We start from the raw sequence: 20,068 nt of genomic DNA on the forward strand, positions 1-20,068 counted from the left end.
CGATTAATAATTCCAAGAATATGATAGAAAATCTTTCGCTGAACCACATGGTCGAGAAGGCGCCAGGCAAGCTCATGAGCATAGAAATGTGTATTGCCACTTATCCTGTGCGGCTTGGAGTACACAAGATTGCCCTGTCTCTCTAGAAGTATCATGCTAAGGCTCTGCGCAGTATCACATATGTGACCGTTGCTACTGCCTAGTGTTACGCCCAGCGCCGACTGCACAAACTTTCGTGCACCTCTCGTTTACACGCCCTTCTATTTGTTGATGGGTTCCTCAATGGATGCGAGATCGATCACTCACGTGGTGGCACATAACAAAGATCGTTAAACCTTCGTCGTGATCACTACAAAAGCCAACTTGATTCCACCGTGGTGCTGCTACTATTCAACAGTACTCGCAACACTATTGCTTTTGAGATTCTTGGATGTTCTTATATTGGACTTTACTAGAAACAAGCGATAGAAGACCAGAGGTGAGTACAAGCTTTAAGGCCAGCTGTTTTTAGTGCCTTCTTGGGTAACGTCTCGTGTCTTAAAGCACATGTCTGGCTCCAGTCACTTCTAGTGCGTATCCGGCTGCATACGATTCTGTGCAGATATCTTACACACTGCTGGAACTTTTACAAAGATTACAATGTAAACAGGTTGTATGATTAGTGGTAGGGGTGACTTAACGCAATTGGCTCATTGCAGATCATGTAGGAGAGCCATCGAGGGGAGTGGATAGCCAAACTTATATACCAGAAAGGCAGGGTCGAGTTTTTTTACACAGGAGATTCTACAAATATGATTAAGAACTCAGATGGGAGTCATGTACGATATAGTTTGGTGCCGCTTTGTCAATATTTCAAGATGGGTTCAATAAGCACTAGATCAATTCGACGGTAGCTGTCTAACGCATCTTGGATTCTGCCATCTCTTGAACTGGTGTGAGCTGAGGACTGTGTTTGTCTCAAAACCATTCTTTTCAAGAACACTTGCCCATTATTGTTGCCTCTGTGCCAGATGTAAGAACGACGTACTTCTTCAAACCGATGGTTTGGTTGCACGAGACGGGGACGCTTGATAATTGAAGTTACAACGAAGAAGTCAGATGTGTCACTCTCCCTCGCTATAGAGACGGGCTATAGAGAGACCGCTTATTCTGACGGTCAGACAAGCTTAAAATCGATCTTCGGTATTCTCTCTACAATATATCTATTAAGAACAAGCTTCACTTTTATACGGTCATGGCTTCCCTCTACGCCATAAGGCGTACATGCTTAATGTACAGACTGGGTTTAACATTGTCAGTAACCTGAATTTGAAGGTGTAAAACTACAGGGGAACTTGTTATGTACTAATCGCGTGTTGCTGAATTAAAATAAACTTTACATGTAATGATTAACGTTGTATAAATATAAGATCACAACCACGTGTTGGGTAATACAAGGGGGATAACTCTGTGGGGAATTCCGTTTCAAAGCTACGCCTTATCAGAATTTGGCTCGGGTTTGCAGTGTCCTCTGTTGTGTGTGCAATAGTCCTCGAAAAGGGCAGTAGTACATTGAGTACCAAACATGTAGTTCACCTAATCACAAGCTAAACCCCAGTTCTTTGTATACAGAAAAAAAGGAAGTACAATACTTTCGAGCCTTATTTCCCAGAGCACACTCAACACTCGCTTCTATGATAGAAATATATTGATTTGTCCGAGATGTGGCTTCTTGTGGGGCATTATTACTCAGTATGCTGGTCTAGTCGCACATAAGAAATGTTCATCTTAAAACGTGATAGATACGTGCATACTGTATCATGCATGTAGAACTGGCTATCTCGTAGCTGCCTCTACATTCATATTATCAATATAGTGTTAGATTCTTCATGACCATGGACACAGGTCTACGTTTTGCGTTGTTAATGCATGTGACAATATTTGTCATTTTCACTCATAGTGTGTTTTTTACCTAAGTTATCTATGCAAAAATTGTTTCCTTACAAAGTAATATGTATTCTGTTCAGGGTATCTTTTCTCTCATAAAACATACGCTCTGAAGTATGTATAAACTCTTACGTGTTTACCTTCTATCCATTAGGCAATTGTGTCAAGGTTCATCCAAGTTCGTTGTGTTTGTTTCTCATAAACGTATAAGAAGATAACATGTTAAGATGCCCTCTTCGTTTAACGATCCAATACTAGTAACCATGGGCATATAGTGTTATCGATGTGTCGATCATAGAAAGGAAGCAAGGGAAGCCTTTGATTAGTGGCAGAAATATGATGCCCTCCAATTCACACCAATGAAATTGCCACAATTTCCTTTGATTTGTTTTTGGAGTATTGAAATACGGTTACTACCGAATTCGTATACTCCTCTGATATTAAAGAAACATCAGTGAAGTGCAGTCCAACACGTCACCTTTTCTTGTATGACTTACTCGTTTCTAAGGACACAGACTGATACAAAGGTTGAGTTTGAGATACTTCAATTATTAATTAACAATCATCTAACTAAATTTCAGGCTTTTCAGAAAATACGACCTTGAAAAAGTGCAAATTGTAGTTATAAATGAAATCTTCAAGTTGAGTACAATTGCTTTTCGCTGATAATGTGATCTTACTTAATAATGCATAGGTTTACGAAATAAACCACAATAGAGAATACCTGCGGGCTTTGTCTTGCCAACCTAGAGCAACCTGCATATATATATATAATTGAAATGAAAAAGACAAAAAAACAGGTATACGGATTGCATTATTCAAAGTGGGACATGCATGTAGATCCACGCTACTTACTGCTGCATAATGTTCGTTAAATGCTGTACCCAGAAGCACAGAGCTCGTTAAACAAAAAATGATTAAAGTTGGCGTTCGGGGATGGTTAGTTATGGATTATGTATTCCCATTATTTCAAGACCTTAGATGTTGGCTGGTGGGGACATTTTAGCAGACATTATCGATGGCCTATTCCAAACGACAGGGTCTCCCCAGTCATCAATCACTCCCGCAGCAGGTGAATGTATTCAAATAACAATCTTCACCATATGACATGTACTTCTACTCATTAACATTGTACAATGTTGTGTTCATTTCAGTTTATGGATTAGCTGCCTGTTTATACATTTGATGGGCATTGTCGAAGAAGAAAATAAGGTTCTTTTGGAGAGTTTGGTTTCCTTTTAAGCTCATTTGGTAATGATTAACGTAGAACGAGACAATACACACTACGATCGGTAATACCTTTATTTCAAGAATGTAATAATAATATGAGAAACCAATTGAGCCCAGCACTAAAGTGATATAAATGGTTCATTTACATGACTTATTCAGGCTGCATTTCATACAGATAGTTCCATCCGGAAATGAAAGCCTGGAACTCTTGGTTTTCGATGTTTGAACATCAAGCAATAATGACGTTGAACGCGATTACAGTGGAAGAAATATTCAGTTCTTTGTGATTTTGACTCTATTAGCACTTTGGTGTGCACATAAGATTAGAATGAGTGTCAATACATGTGCATGCATATATTATACTCAACTGTGGGGAGAGAATAGGTTTTTCAACAATTTGAATGTTTTCAGTTTTGATTTTATTACTGTGTAAATACCCTCACGTAAAATGTATTGATGATATTCATGTATACGGGTTGAAGGCCTAGAAGTCTTTATTGTGTCAATTAGATTTGAACACGTGGATTGTGTCTCGTTGCCATCTGTCAATAAATAAAATATTAGACAATTAATGCTTCACAAGTCCATGAATTCGTTTCTAACTTTCAAATGTGAAGCAGCACGTTTACATATTGGGCGACTGATCAAACAAGATATTGCGTCTGTCAAGTCGTTGTTGTCTTATCAAAGAGATTGTTGCATCTGCTGAAGTGTTTGCTGACCGGCCCAGGAAAGTATTGCATCTGTTGAAGTATTGGCTCACTGATAAAGGCAGTATTGCATCTGTCGAATATGGCTTACTGTCAAAGAAAGTATTGCATCTATTAAAGCATTGACTCTCCGATAAAGTAAGTATTGCATCTGTTGAAGTATCGGCTTACTTTTAAAGAAAGTATTGCATCTATTGAAGCATTGGCTCACTGATAAAGGAAGTATTGCCTCTTTCGAAGTATCGGCTAACTGTTAAAGAATGTATTGCATCTGTCGAAGTATTGGCTTATTGTTAAAGAAAGTATTGCATCTGTTGAAGTATTGGCTCACTGTCACAAAAGGTATTTGCACGTGCTGAAGTATGAGCTCATAAGTAATGGAAAGAATCGCATCTGTTGAGGTATTTGTTGACTGGTCAACGAAAGTATTGCATCTGTCTTTTGAAGTATTGGCTGGGAAGGAAGGGTGGCATTGTGGTCACAGCGTTCGTCACGCTGAAAACCCGGGTTCAATTCCCAAACAGGGGTACAATTTCTGGTGTTCCTCGACGTGATTGCTGGAATATTGCTAAAAGAGGCGTGAAACTATACTCACTCACTCCTTCGCGTATTGGCTTGTTGGTCATAGGAATATTGCCGCTTTCGAAGTATCGGTGGCTGTCTGTTTCCAGTTTAACTAACTCCTATTTCTGTAACGCTCCTAATCGCTTACAGCAGTCAATTTGTCTCCCTACCCTAGCTCTACTCATTCCGGAGCGCATTCTTATATTATTTCGACCTTAATATCAACCACGGCAAACGGCCTAACCAACAGCAACGAAAGTATCAAGTATCCCAGTGATGTTTTGAGATTAAACTGTTTCATCACTAACGGCTGAGGAACACGACATGTAGGCGTCATCATAGACTAGTGAATAATGTCGTTTTACTGTTATTTTGCAAATTTGTACTAAGGGCTAGAACCTGGTACGGTCAAACCATTGGGGTTTCGACCATGGGCGTTGTATAACATACACGAGAAGCCCAGTCACAGCTGATAGCGGATCCTCCCAAGTGGACAGCCAGTTTCATAGATATTGAATAAACGATATAAACACTCGAATACTTGGACGTTTCTGTACTGGAGTCCCCATGCGGTCAATAAAACTAAGAATTTATTCACGGTCGATAATTTGGCATGGCAGGCATGACAGGATGTGATCAAATATTTATTCACATGCCCGGTATCATTACAGTTCCAGTAGTTCTTTGAGTGAAGTAGCCTTGTGGATGAAGCGCTTGCTCGTAACTCTTGTAACAGGTGGGTTCGAGTCTGTACATAGTACAATCATGTGTGTATCTCATTCTTCGTGTTTATGTCGTGACATTGCTGGAATATTACTTAAAGGGGTATTAATAACGCTCATTCGAGCGCACGCACTCACTCACTCAATCACCCACTCACTGAGAACGTGAGAAAGAGGGAGGCGAGAGAGATACAGTGGGCGAGCGACAGGGAGACATGGGTGAGAGAAAGAGAGAGAGGGAGAGAGAGAGAGATAGGCAAGGAACTGTGTATTTATTATATGACGATTGGATACTGGCGGTTCTATCATGCATCCGATTATTCTGACAACATATCAAACAATCCTAAGCGGTATGCGAAAAAGCGTCACATCGTCAAAGATAAGCCTTTCTCATGGAAAAAACACGTAGATCAACCTACATTTCATAACAAGGTGCGTAGCACGTTCGACAGTAGTATGTGTCTTACACTAACACCCTCATAAGCTGCATTGCATAACGTAGTTACACATCTCCATGTATGACGTCATTGCATTATCATAACGGGTAATGACACACTGTGATAAAATACATACATGCATCTGGAAACACTCGGATCAATACTTCATCCATATGAAAAAGATATCCACAGTGTGCGTCCTAGTTTATTAAAAGCACAGCTACATGTACAAACATACCCAAACAATTTGCACACTATTAAAACGATAACAATCGTACCGTTTGTTAAATCATGTTGCTTGAGACAAGTGAGCTTAAACAGACCATTAACTACATAAAATATATATGTTCTCTCACAAAAAGAGAAGAAGTAAAAGCAAAATGGAAGAGATAGATGATATCCTTGTGGTTCTTGAACAGGACAATTCCACATGTACACCACGTATACCTATACTCCACGTATGTCTAAAGGAGGTATTTTACATCTTTATCGTAAAATAGCAGAGATGTTTGCATCTAACTGTACGTTAGTCTACGACATGATAACTCGTTTTTGATTCTCAGAATGCAACCCTCTTTACTGGTAAATCAGTCCGAATCCGAGCACTGATGGCAACCAATTGTCACCCTCAGCTCCCAAAGGAGTCATGAGGTGTAATTTAGATGCATTGTTAAGTTCCAGGTAGTATTTCAAAGATTAATAGCCTCAGCAGTGTTCGCGATCATTAGAATTCTCTGGCGATTTGTTACTTGCCTTTATGTTTTTATGACGAAACAATTGGGCTCGCAAGGGAAAATATATAGATATCAAAGCGAGCACAAGTTAAAACGCATTAATTAATCTATGTCTCTCCGTATAACAGGGAGGTAGAATCCAGGTCTGTCATGATGATCATCTGTAATAGTCCCCGGGAATAGGCTCCTACATATTTGTCCTCATTCTAATCATTGATATCACAAACTGTTTAAAGTCAGGAACAAGAACAGTCATTTAACAAAGTAAAGAGACAGGCAGTTTTCTCCAATAAAAAGAACAATCTGTATTTGAATAGTCACACTCTATCGCTTAAGTATTTCAATTTCTTGGAGATACCCTCACGCAAGGTTTAGCCACTATTTGTTCCAGTTGCAAAATTGGTTCCCTTGAGGCTCTATTAATAGCAAACTTGAAAACTAAATAATCTATTTCTACTAATTCCTCAAAGCTGACAAAGGAATGTGCACATATACCAAAAAATCAATATTTGGGATATTTCCAATTCAGTGCAAAAATATATATTTATCATAAATATATAATTCTCTTTTCCCGAGTAAAATTGCGTCGGTTTACTCGCCTCGAAGGTGTTTTTAGAATATCCGAACAATGCCCCGTCGTCCAAGTTGTTATAATCATCGCCTTTTGTCTCAAGAAATATCGATAACTTACCAGCTTGTCTGAAAAGCCATTGTTGATAGCTTAACTACTTTACATGAGTTCTTTTAGAAGCGAAACCGGTTTACAGTTGGTCTTTCGTGGCTTGCATGAGAGTTAATTACTCTGCAACCAGCGATGAAGTTACTGGTAGGAGAAGCGCAGAGGTATACATTTTTCACAAGTTAATTGTTTGGGTTCGCGTGATCGCCGATCACTAACATTGCATATAGCATGTATAGGCCATGATCGTCATTCATGTTTTATATCAACGTCACTGAAGGGTTGGGGCCTTTTAAAGTCGAAGAGTTTTTTTCAGTCTGGACCTATCCTCTTTTTATGACATTAAAGCATGAAACAGGATGAATGATGTCAGTCGTGAATGTTTTATACACATCTGCAGCCAATGTGGCTAAAAGGTTCTACATCCTCGCCTGTCGTTGCAGCTAGTTAAGCTTATGACTGATGCTTTGACTTTTACATAGCTCACATGCCATACCTTCCCCACTATGTAAGATGATAACACGTGAATACTTTTCTGGGTCCTGTGTTAAGCTGTTTAAGATGTAAATATTAACTATTTTCACATTGTGTTCTTCAAGGCACATGTAGGCAATGCGGTTTCAATCTTACTTTAGTAGCAGATGAAGTTGGAGACTGTTAGACGACGGATAATATCACTAACATGGATGCCTGTCAACTTAATGTGGGATGAAACCTCGAGGTGATGCAGGTTTAGACGGATACAGTGAAACCACGACCATTGGTGTAGTACAAGTCAGAGGGAACATGAGATTCGAACCCACGATCATAGGGTTCAGTCACGTCTTAACTAAATTGATGAACACATTGAGGTCGTCATGGGATACTCATACCATAGACCAATGTCCACCCGCTCCGACCTTCCCTCCCTCTCTCTCTCTCCTTGTTATGAAATGTAGGTTGATCTACGTGTTTTGTTCCACGTGAAAGGCTTATCTTTGACGATGTGACGCTTTTTTCGCACAGCGATGAAGATTGTTTGATATGATGTCAGAATAATCGGATGCATGATCGAACCACCAGTATCCAATCGTCTTATAATAAATTTCTCGTATATTCTTTTTTTGCGGGAGGTTAAAAGACTCGTTGTATTTAATAAGGGTGCTCCTTGCCTCCCTCCCTCTCTCTCTCTCTCTCTCTCTCTCACACACACACACACACACAATGCTTCAATACGTTTGATCCTGTTGATTCCGTAACTAAGAACCTTGAGGAGCTAATTAAACTCAGTACGGACCTGTATACACTCCTGCTCCCACAGGTATGATGAGCGTCTTGCACGAATTGCTTCAATTGTAAGTCATATTCGCATCTGTTACTAAGGATTGTCATTCTCAAGAACTATGACTTTGAATAAATGTAATTCGCGTTTCAACAGAAAGAGACTTGAAACTGTAATATTGAAACTAGGTTTCACGAGATACTTATGTATGGTTATTACATAATTGGTGGCAGTTGTCCGGGACCAGTTTTCCATGGGATCAGTTGTCCGGCACCAGTTTTCATGGGGCATTTGTCCGGGGACGGTTTTCCAGTGGGCATTTGTCCGGGTATAGTTTTCCATGGGGGCAATTGTCAGGGAACATTTTTTTCAGGGGGCAGTTGCTCAGGACAGTTTTCCATGGGATCAGTTGTCCGGGGCCAGTTTTCTTGGGGGCAGTTGCCAAGGGACAGTTTTCCAGGGGGCAGTTGTCAAGGGGCAGTTTGTCAGGGGGCGGTTGTCAATGGACAGTTTTCCATGGGTTCAGTTGTCCGGCACCAGTTTTCGTGGGGCATTTGTCCGGGGATGGTTTTCCAGTGGGCATTTGTCCGGGGATAGTTTTCCATGGGGGCAATTGTCAGGGAACAGTATTTTTGAGGGGGCAGTTGCCCAGGACAGTTTCCCATGGGATCAGTTGTCCGGGGCCAGTTTTCTTGGGGGCAGTTGCCAAGGGACAGTTTTCCAGGGGGCAGTTGTCAAGGGGCAGTTTTTTTCAGGGGGCAGTTGCCCAGGACAGTTTTCCTTGGGATCAGTTGTCCGGGGCCAGTTGTCAAGGGAGCAGTTGTCAAGGGACAGTTATTTTCAGGAGGCAGTTGCCCAGGACAGTTTTCCATGGGATCAGTTATCCGGGGACAGTTTTCTTTGGGGCAGATGCCAATGGACAGTTTTCCAGGGCACAGTTGCCTCGACACCTTTTCTTACCTATTTTCAGGATCATCCTGACACGTTTCATTGCAGATTCATTGCAGGCGAGCAATTTTGTCATAATGTCATATTGTGTCAACATAGGAGGAGGTCTCAAAAGCATGCAAATGATGCAGACGAAAAGTGTAAAAGAATAAAAAAAATGACCACAGAATTTAACCAGAATTACCCAACTGGTGAAAGACCAATTACGTCACGTAAGTGGCAGAACCAGAAATCGGATTGGGGTGGAGGAATTCTCATTCCTTGTTGATGGATGAGACCATATAATTATTGCATTGAAAGACTTGTATTTCTCCACAGACTATGTCATGATATATAATGATGATATATGTCTGGGCATGTAGCACCGGATATTAAGGATCGTGGCAGTTGATAACGAATGGCTATACCATTGCCATACATGGGTCTATTGACAAAGAATGTCATGATACATTAATGTTGATAAATGAGTAGACGTGTGGCCTGATTGTGTATATTTACAGGTTGATAACAGTGAATGCAACATATTTGTATTTCTTGAGACGATCATGTCATTTTGATTGGATGAATTGATATGACAGAGGAGATTATATGTATCCTGACAGGAAATGTCATGACAGAGTAGTATGTGGTAGTGAATGCACTACTCAATCAGAACCCAGTAGTGTCGGCGCAGTAATTGCCTCTCACGTTACATGTGTGTGTACATTTAAATTTTGACAAGAGTGGCACATATCTCAGGATGTGTGACACGTGTTGCCAGTTACGCCAGTTGCGTCTTTATCCATGTCAAGACCAGGTTCAAATTTCAGATTTGATCCGAGTATTATGTTTGTTTTTTCGTCACCATATACATCCTCATGGATTTTACCAAAATGATCAAAGTTTAACACCTGTGCCATTGTAGACTCCCACATTGATATGCCATTAGACTTGGGTTAAACTCCGCTTTTAACAGTATTTCTCAATTATATGACGGCGTGTCAGGTTAATGTAGGAGGAAAGTCCGAAGTGATGTAGGTCTCAGACGTCTACCGCTTTGCTGAGACCCACGAGTACGAAAATTATGTTGACAGACCTAGAAACATATTCGGGGTGAATCGGTTTTTCGAACTCACAATCATAGGTTTCTGGTGTGCCCAAGGAACGCAACTCTGCACAGCGAATTGCAGCGCCCTAGACGACTGAGTCATCGCTATGAAAGTGTAATCCCCAAGTCAACATTTCTTACATTTTGACCACTTTTTAAATGGCATTGTGTTCGTATTTAGAAGAGGTAGAATACCAGTAGGTGTATTTCACATGTTTCTCTATCACAGCGAAGATTCAGTACTGGCGTACCTTTATGTGTAAGTGGTCACTTCAGACCCGTCAGTAAATCTTCATTGGGTAGCTGATTGGTGAATTTGAACTAATCATCACAGAGATCCTATAAAATATATTGACTTAATTCACTTTCCACATTCATGTATATATGCATATTCAAGTTCCAATCCACCACATTCAACTTTTTTAAGTCGCTCATTTTCAGCTAACTTTCCTGCACTTTTAAATCCCAGATACAGCATAAAATCCAAGCTGTAAGACGAGCCCGTTGCGTTTGCATGAAATTCATCAGTCCTACAAAACATAGCGTGACATGTTTTCCTATGTTCCGGCCCATTCTTAATAGCTGGCTATTCGTGGAACCATCTCGGCAATTACGAAAGCCATGTCCGCCTGAGCTGAGACTTTTCTGGGGTCACCTGCTCAATCCATTTCAATTTCTCAAATAGAGACATTTCTCATGGGTCATACAGAAAATTACTGACTTCTGTGAGACTCTATGGAGATGCGAATGCAAGGAGTTCCCGGTCTTGGGCCAATCAAGCAATTTAACCTCGTGGAGTTCGAATGTCGACAAGAGCTGCTGCATTTAAGCTGCCAAGGCTAGGAACAATTGCTTACAACACGCAAACTATATCAAATTGTGACAAGATATCTAATAAGCACAGATCTAATTTGGAAAGAGTAAGTGGGCCTAGTATCTAGAGTTGTAGGCCAGTCGGACAACCATCCCTGCCTTGAATTGTCCAGCATGCAGTAAAAGATGCTTTTCCCTCCATAATGTCTTCAGTCTTGGCTGGCCACCTCCTTGGCCTTTGTGTCAATGCGGATGACCAGACAGATACTCTCTCCTATTAGCTTATTAAATCAAATATTTATCAAGCTGGCTCTTGTAATTTCCCGCCCTGAGTGTTACCCAAAAGTCGTTCATCTAGGCCATGTGTTTCCTTGAGAGGATGTAGTCATCTATTACCTGTCTCCCGCTAGTCCTTCAAGACGAGGGCTTGGGATTAGTTTACATCTAAACTTTATGGTACCAAGTGTCGGAATCGTTGAGGTTGTAATACAACATGATTCAGAGTAAGAAATGTGTGGCTTTATATGGCAGGAGGTAAGGTATTGACTTGTGGACACGATGAAATGAACGTCCCTGCTACTTGCTCCCGAGGACCTGATACTTGATCTTTATACAATATTAATGACTGTCTGCTGGCTTATTAAACGTGCATGCAAGACAGGAATGAAATAGCAGGAAGAAAGTTTATAGGGTGAGCAATTCATATACATTTTATGTCGGAATTGATCAGGGCAAGGGAAATTGTATTGCCTCTGATTTTGTTATGCGAACATCAAACTAGACCCGATAGTGATTTAGTTCAGATGTAATATTCTAAAGTACAATATTAATTGTGATCATATAATGAACTAATACCATGGTGATATGAATCATATGGCATTTCAAATCCATCAATCATCTTTATTCAAAACAAGGATAAAAATGTCCGTGTGTTATTTTATCATTTGTGTATATGTAAAATCTACACTTGAGAGATAGAACCTAGTCCGAGTTTCTTTCCCACGATGGATGTTTAAATGTCATAAAGTCCCCGAGAAAAGCGTTTTATTTAACGTTTAAACCGATTTTCCTACTTTAACATGATGAATATCTACGTAACAATATGGCAAACGAACATCGGTTGGCCGAATACAAATACACGAGCTGCATGGATTGGTCGAGAGTTGAGTTGTTTTTTCCCTATACAGACCTGGACTCGTGGACATTCTCGTGACAAGAACACGTATTGCTTTGGAAATCATAGAAGGTATTGTGAATTTGTGTGATATTATTCAACTTGTGAAACGTAATTTATGACACACATTTTCGATTGTGATTAATCGCTTCAAAAATGACTTCAAAATATCTGCTCTGTTCATGAAGATGCAGTGGCCGGAGGGTAGCTACATGACGATCTTTAGCGAAATGACATGTGATGTGTAAGGGCTCGAATCCCAGCAGCGGGAACTATAGAACAAGCTAATGAGATGATAAAATCCCTGTGATTTGACATAATGTCCCTTCATTTGATGAGCATCGTGTCATGCTGCCTGGGTACGGCATACAATCGGTCAAGGCATAGTCTCTCGCCCGGACCCACTTTAGTCGGCTGTATCAACCACAAGGTACAGATGCATATTTTGACCTGTATGACCAGGTACATGAGGTGCTACGATAAGTAGGATATGATTACACTTTTCGTGAACACCTTGTGTCATCACTGATTTTCAGTGATCCATTCACTTAATTGCCATCACTATCGTGAATTTTAAGCCCTATGGAATCCTTTTCGGAACATATTCGAGATTGAACATATCTGGCGCTGACGTCTTGAATGTATCACTTTTTGTTCTTAACGCCACACCTGGGTTCCACCTCTCACATGGGTGTAATATGGTAAGTCGTGATATAGCTGGTATATTGCTAAAACTCACTCACGTATTTAAATAGATGGATGGTGCCTATTACTTAATAAAATGGAAGGAGTGATAGGAAGAATATGGACGAAATTTTACTCCAAAGACAATTTATTTACAGAGCAAGAAAACATTATCCTCTGGCAGTAATCCTCTCAGACAGTTTGTCAATTAAAGCTCTCTTGGAATTACACGTGGCATCAGTGCCTCCTTCAAAGGCCACACTTTCTTAATCACACTGAAGATAAATATGGTTTAACTAAATAATGAAACTGGCCAGAATGGCGTTCGTTTCTTGACGTCCGCGACAACACTGCCGTCCTCGTTGCCGGTCTTAAATACCATGTCACTCTTCCATTTTCACGCTTTTTGAAGGCACACGCCCTAAGTTGCTGTAACCAATAACCAGTCCGCTGGGAGTTACGCAAACAGTCTCAATTTAACAATGGAACGACATTTTCCACCATTTCCCGTAATCAGCGGCCATTTAGAAAATTAGGATCATGCGCTTAGTAGCCGCTGTCCCGGCATTAATCAGTGGCTATTTAGAAAATTAGAATATGCTTCTATGCCTACGTTAACAGCAGTTAATAGTGCTTTAGCAAATTGACGTAAAACAGGCCATATTGAAAGCATAAGGTTCGGGTGTCGTATTAAGACCGTACAAGATGTATAAGGCTTAAGGGGTTCTCCGAGTGCGATTGTAGATTGGGTAATAAATATGGCTCATAAAATATACGAACTCGTTGACCATTGTCTCTGTGTACAGCAGCTGATTTATAGCTTATAACCTTTAGAAGGTAATAAGGAAAGTAGTTTTTATAAATATACATATAGGGTAGATTGTGATTGTGAAGTTCCTTCAGATGATGGGCTTCAGGACTAATCTGTACATGTCAGCTTGTCAACCCCTGTCAGCTATTTCCGTGAAATTAAATAACCGTTACTTCATCAGATGGTATTGGTGTTTGCGCTTTCAAGCAGAGATAGTCAGTACACGTCTCAAAAAGTAATTTGATTGAATGGATTCCGTTTGAGTCTGGATTTGTGTGAGACGCATTGAAACTGGGAATAACCTGTATTATCAACGGGCTACATAGAGGGACTGAAAGGAGGCTAAATTTAACCAATAATTCATAACATGACTCTTCTAGATGGATTATTGAAGGAATTCTTCATTTCTGTCGTTCCATAATAATAATAATAATCTGGTTGGGTCTGACTAGGCAGCGCTTCCTGGGAGAAGTCCCATTCGCTTTCTAGGCTGCGTGTAGAGGGGGCAAGGACCCTGAGCTGATGATGAGCCTAACCAGCCTGACTGTGTCAGGATCACCCAAACCCTCTTTGCTGCATGTTTTTATTTTATTTTAATCTGTACATAATTATAATAATGATATTAATAATGAATTTATAATTAACTCTGACCTCCAAAAGCCTGTGGCAAAGGGCTAGGAAGTCAAACTTATTTGAATAGAAAATACTTTGTGAGAAAAAATTAGAAAAATTTCACACATCATATGAATATTTATTCCCATCCCAACGGCAACATCCCATGGTTACATCACACTTCAGAAATGATCCTTCATTTCAATTTATCATATAGGTTCCGTTGATTTCAACCCGAATGGACAACAAAGGCATCGAATTATGGATCTATTCGAGATTACGTTTCTTTCCTCCGTTCCAGAAAGCGACCTTTGCCATACGACTGAATTCGTCTACGTTAAAGTACATGTGCGATTATAGTGCAATCCACCATAATTGTGGAACGGCACTGAGTAACCCAATCTCGAATACCTCATTTATTCCCTTCTCTATTCCAGTGTGGGTGATTCATGTGTGTTGAGTACATGTAGAATAGTTTAGTCAAGAACGTAGATGGCCATCTTTGTGATATTGGAGGGAACCAGTGTGTGTGATGCATGTGTGTTGAGTACATGTAGAATAGTTTAGTTATGAACGTAGATGGCCATCTTTGTGAGATCGGAGGGAACCAGTGTGTGTGATGCATGTGTGTTGAGTACATGTAGAATAGTTTAGTCAAGAACGTAGATGGCAATCTTTGTGAGATTGGAGGGAACCAGTGTGTGTGATTCATGTGAGTTGAGTACATGTAGAATAGTTTAGTCATGAACGTAGATGGCCATCTTTGTGAGACTGAAGGGATCCAGTGTGTGTGATTCATGTGTGTTGAGTACATGTAGAATAGTTTAGTCATGAACGTAGATGGCCATCTTTGTGAGATTGGAGGGAACCAGTGTGTGTGATTCATATGTGTTGAGTACATGTAGAATAGTTTAGTCAGGAATAGAGACCTTTGCGTAGGTTTTGTGTGGAGAATTGTAGTTTTCACAGAGGATGCAAGTACAAACGTCATTACATTCTGTCATACTGAATATTTCTGCAACTACAGAAACCGTTGCTCCACTTGCCAATATGTGGAATCCCTTTGTATATTTGTGACCAGGAGATGCAGAAGGATTTTGTCAAGAACGTAGATGAGCGTCTGTATGGGATTTGAGAGTTTCCACGTGATGGCATTAAATGTAAAAACGTGATTCGTCTGTATCATGTTGCTCATTCCTAGTCATACAGTAGACGTTGACTTAATCAACTTAGTGCAAATACGTAGATCACACAAGGTGATTAATGGATATTTTATTCCAAACGTGTCCCATTCCATAAGCGTATAAGTTACTCATAAAGTGAAGCATGTTGCACTCCATCGGCTCTATGAATATTCATCAGTTCCAAGGGTTATTCTAGTCAATATACTTCGCAGTTTTTACTTAGGAATACATCCAAGGGTATAACTGAAATTTATAAATCTCCACCTGAGATCTAAAGTATCGACCGTTCCTGACTACAGTTAATACTGGCCGTGCGATAGTACAGACTGAAAAGACAATCTGATGGGCAATATACAAACTCAGTGCGTGACATTTCGATTTAAAACAGCATACCAACTTTGTAAAGAAAACGAATACGAAATGATATATGGAATTCTTTCCTTCAAGATACCTTCCTTTCTTTTTCGGAAATGTTTATTCAGTTGGACGGGTGATATACAATGTACATATTTGTTTTTATTTCATTGTTTGATTCAATGCTTTGATGTTAAGATAGTTTATGTCTGTATACATGTAGTTATGTTTGTGAAGCATTTTGGGTGTATGTTTGGCTGTCATGATCTAAACTTTGTTTTTGGTAGATTGAATAAATAAATACGAATCTTTGGAGTTTTTCATGAATACGTTTTACATGAATTCAAATTATCATGATGTTCTCTACAAAACTCAAAATACCGTTCACACGGATTTACAGAGGCACGAATTACGTAAATATTTTTGGACATTATTGGAATAAGCACAAGGTCATTGTGTACTGTTTCGTTCCTTGTACCCATGCTTGAGGTAGAAGGAGGTGACAAAGGAGGATCGGGTGGTTATAATGTGTGAGCAGGCTGAAGGTGTGTCATCGTACCCCGACAGCCTGGGCCACCGCTCATTGTATCAACCACTTCCTGGCCACACTCGATTATTATTACTGGTCGTCATGACAACGCTGTGACTGTAACGTAAAACAACATTATCTCACTCATTTAAAGAAAATAACCAATCGATAGAAGACGAAATGAAAGATCAGTCTCTGAACCTAGGATGTAAGACCAAATAAAGATTACCATGACAATGATGGTGGTAAAAGCTAAGACGGTGCTGTGTCTCAATCTTCCCTATTACCATTGCAAGACTATACGTTAAACTAAGTGAACCGCTAACATCTTTACACACACCAAGCACGCGGTTTTGTTGATATGAACTGAAAGTCACAGCCATACAATCTGCTTCACCAGACCATTACAAGCTTCGGTGATGGAAAGACTACGACAACGTTCTCGTTATTGGCCTTTTGCCCACTACGTGTTATTGCATCAACTGTAGTTGCCAAATTACAAAGCAAATACGATATTCTATGTTTTAAGCACATCCTTGGAAGCACAATTGTCTGTCTGACTCGCTCACCCAAAATAGACCATCCGACCTCAAGATCCGAAGAACAATATCCCATTGTCTACACACAACCTTTGTCTAAGTGCAGCTGTGTAGCTTTACCATTAATAGAAGACTGATTGCATTGTTTCCAGATCCTTGAAAATGGGAGCAAGAAGTCATTTGTTTTTACTTTCTTGGATATCTCTTTCAAAGAGAGCTGAAAAAAAGCGAAAGGGAGACCGGCGTTTGTGGAATTGCGGACAATATGGGTTTCACTCAATAGCTCTGGGCATTGAGTTAAATGGGCGCATTAAAGAATTTCCATTGATTTATCAGCGTGAAATCCTTTTTTGAATACATATTTTGTGTAAAGTACAAGTTTCGGAAGCATTTCCTGTAACTAGCCCTTTAATTATTTCATTTTGAATATAAGATCAGCTGCACTTTTCTTTGAGGGTAAAAGGACATTTACAGGATCTCTGTAAACCAATGGTATGCTATGATAATCTATTAGAGGAAATATATGGGATGCTATGATGATCTCTGGGAGGATATAGGGTATGCTATGAGGATGTATAAGAGGATATATGGTATGCTATGAGAATGTATAAGAGGATATGTGATACGCGTACAGAATGAATTGGATTTGGCTCTTTAACAAATAGCAACAATGTGTACAAATGGTGGTAAAATAAATGGTCACGAGTGGAAATCCACTAGGGGATTTTATTCTACCAGAGATCCATAGACAAGAAATGGAGGCTCAATATATTAACACTAAACGCTCTCCATCGTTATTGGCTGAGTCCGTAGAACAGTATAACATGTGTTCATTGCTATATTTGTGTAAAAGCGACAAAACCCTTTCTATATTCATGAGAAATCTCTGCCAAAAGCAGAGTCGATTGTACAATTCCGACCATATCATGAGCATCCTTCCATGAATCACCATCAAATTGTAACACATTTAGAAAATACTTTCAAATGTTCCAAACATGTGTAATCAAATTAAAGAGACAAGATGCATAAGAATCGTTTCATCACATGCACTTTATCTGAATCAAGCATTTTACAGTTAGGTGTTTTTATTTGAATTAGCTTGTTTTCAAGTGTCTGCTTAAACTCAAAATGAAACCTGTTTCTACGACATTCACCTTTCGCTGCACACGTGACTTAAATGAAGCTTCGGTATTCTATACACTAAGGAATCTGTGAGAATAGTTCTCATTTCGTGCTATTATATCGTTGATCAAAATGCAAAGCACCCAAATCGCATTGTTCAAACGATCTGTGATTTTTAAAGGCTTTGCGTTTTGTACAAATGCCATTAAGTTGTTAAACCATTTAACAAATATGTCATATATATCATTTGGGTATGATCCCGTGTGGATCTTGGGTTAGCATAGGCCCAAAAATCTATGCTGGTCGTAAGGTGTGACTGAATGAATCGTGTGGTCAGCCTCGATGACTTGGTTAATTGCGTGTCTTTGACTACAACGACGTGAATCGTTGCTCATAATATCAATCACTGAACTGCCTGGTCCATATTATTTACAGACAGACGTCATATTGCTAGACAGGTGTTTTGTGCAACGCTAAACATCTTTCAAACAAAATAATCGTTTAAAAGTACATTGATTTAAAAACTCAGTCATGTGAAGCCGGCTAATATAATTCTGCCTGCTAAATTGCAATGGTGTTATGTCCGAATTGGAAATGAATAAATTGGAACACCCCCGAGGTTATTTCCCACAAACTGACTCTCTCTGTTCTCAGACAACCATGGTGTGATTCTTCTATGACTGGCATACACCCTCAGCCCACCTTCTACCTATTTTAATCACCTGTTCTGAATAATTGAAATGTTTCGACCGTGATGAACTCACACGTGACTGAGGGGTCACCGGTGGTTCTAGAACTCACAGAAGGGAATTCTGCGGTCGTGGTTGGGCCACTTTCTATATCATAAAAGGTGGTAGTGACAACACTGCTTCTGTTCGTAATGAAAGAGTCGGATTAGGGCTGATTGTGAGCTCTTCCATTATGCAGGTGGATTCGGTGTAACGTCAATGAAGTGGGTCGTACGGTGGCTTGTTTTCCTCTGTAAAATGTCACAGGGTATGACCTCATGTTGAAACAGCATTTGAAAATGCTCTCTTCAAATATGGTTTCGAGACCTGGTCATAGAAATAACTGTTGAGTGACATTGTTAAGTGATTGTGAGCGAGTTTGGTTAAGCGTCGCTTTTAGCGTTATTACAGACAAATCACACTTGGGGACATCACGATGAGGCTTCACACATTGTGCCCATGCGTGGACGTACATGTAGCTACGACGTGATGATCCAATGCTAAAACTACATGGATACCCATCGACCTGACATTGTTAAGTCAAGATGTGTCATCCTCACGTTGTTAAGTCAAGATCTGTCATAAACTGTCTTTTGTATGAAGTTTAACAGCATGATATATCATCTTGTGGAACATTTCAAGGTCATTGTAAAAGAGCTAATTTGGAATTTCTGTCTCTGCATACTGTTAACGTAAATGAGCTAATTAATCACGGGGTACGTTTGAGTATTCCCGAACCAGCTCGTTATCCAAAATATCACAGTGAATCATTACTGTCACCGCTCCTCATCGCAGTGGCATCATCCTATCAATCTGGGTACATCAATGGAATAGCGAGCTATCGCACTGGCATCTAACGATGACCTTCTGATATACTGAACTCATTATATATATCGTCGATGCATATTTGCAGGTGTAAATGATTTAACCATCACCATGACTCTCCTCAGAATAACCTGCAACAACAAATCCACAAACAGACATGAACAGGGTATATCGTATTTAACTCATTAAACTAACGATCATATCCAAATCAGAAATACCCAAGGGGCATGTTCCGTATGGCAACATATATTCTTAACTTACGCAAACAAATAAATAGAGAGAAGAGTGATATATTAATACAATTCTACCACTATTTGCCTTCTACGCGCTATGGAATCTGTTAATAATTTTCAGTATTTTATGTATCTACGTAGGTAAGGCAAATCATTATCTCG

The 20,068-nt window shown here is 39.8% G+C and overlaps 1 long non-coding RNA gene across 1 annotated transcript in view; it reads left to right on the forward strand.

Annotated features, from left to right (window-relative positions):
* The first annotated feature begins 349 nt into the window (after positions 1 to 349).
* Positions 350 to 20,068, forward strand: part of LOC139473800 (uncharacterized) — a 151,637-nt gene continuing 131,918 nt past the window's right edge. Inside the window, exon 1 of the long non-coding RNA XR_011653965.1 lies at positions 350 to 478. This is a non-coding gene — a long non-coding RNA (uncharacterized lncRNA). The remainder of the gene's footprint in view (positions 479 to 20,068) is intronic.

Source organism: Haliotis cracherodii, unplaced genomic scaffold (assembly GCF_022045235.1).
Source record: "Haliotis cracherodii isolate W230 unplaced genomic scaffold, xgHalCrac1.p SCAF_3, whole genome shotgun sequence".
In the NCBI taxonomy this organism is placed as follows: Eukaryota; Metazoa; Mollusca; class Gastropoda; order Lepetellida; family Haliotidae; genus Haliotis; species Haliotis cracherodii.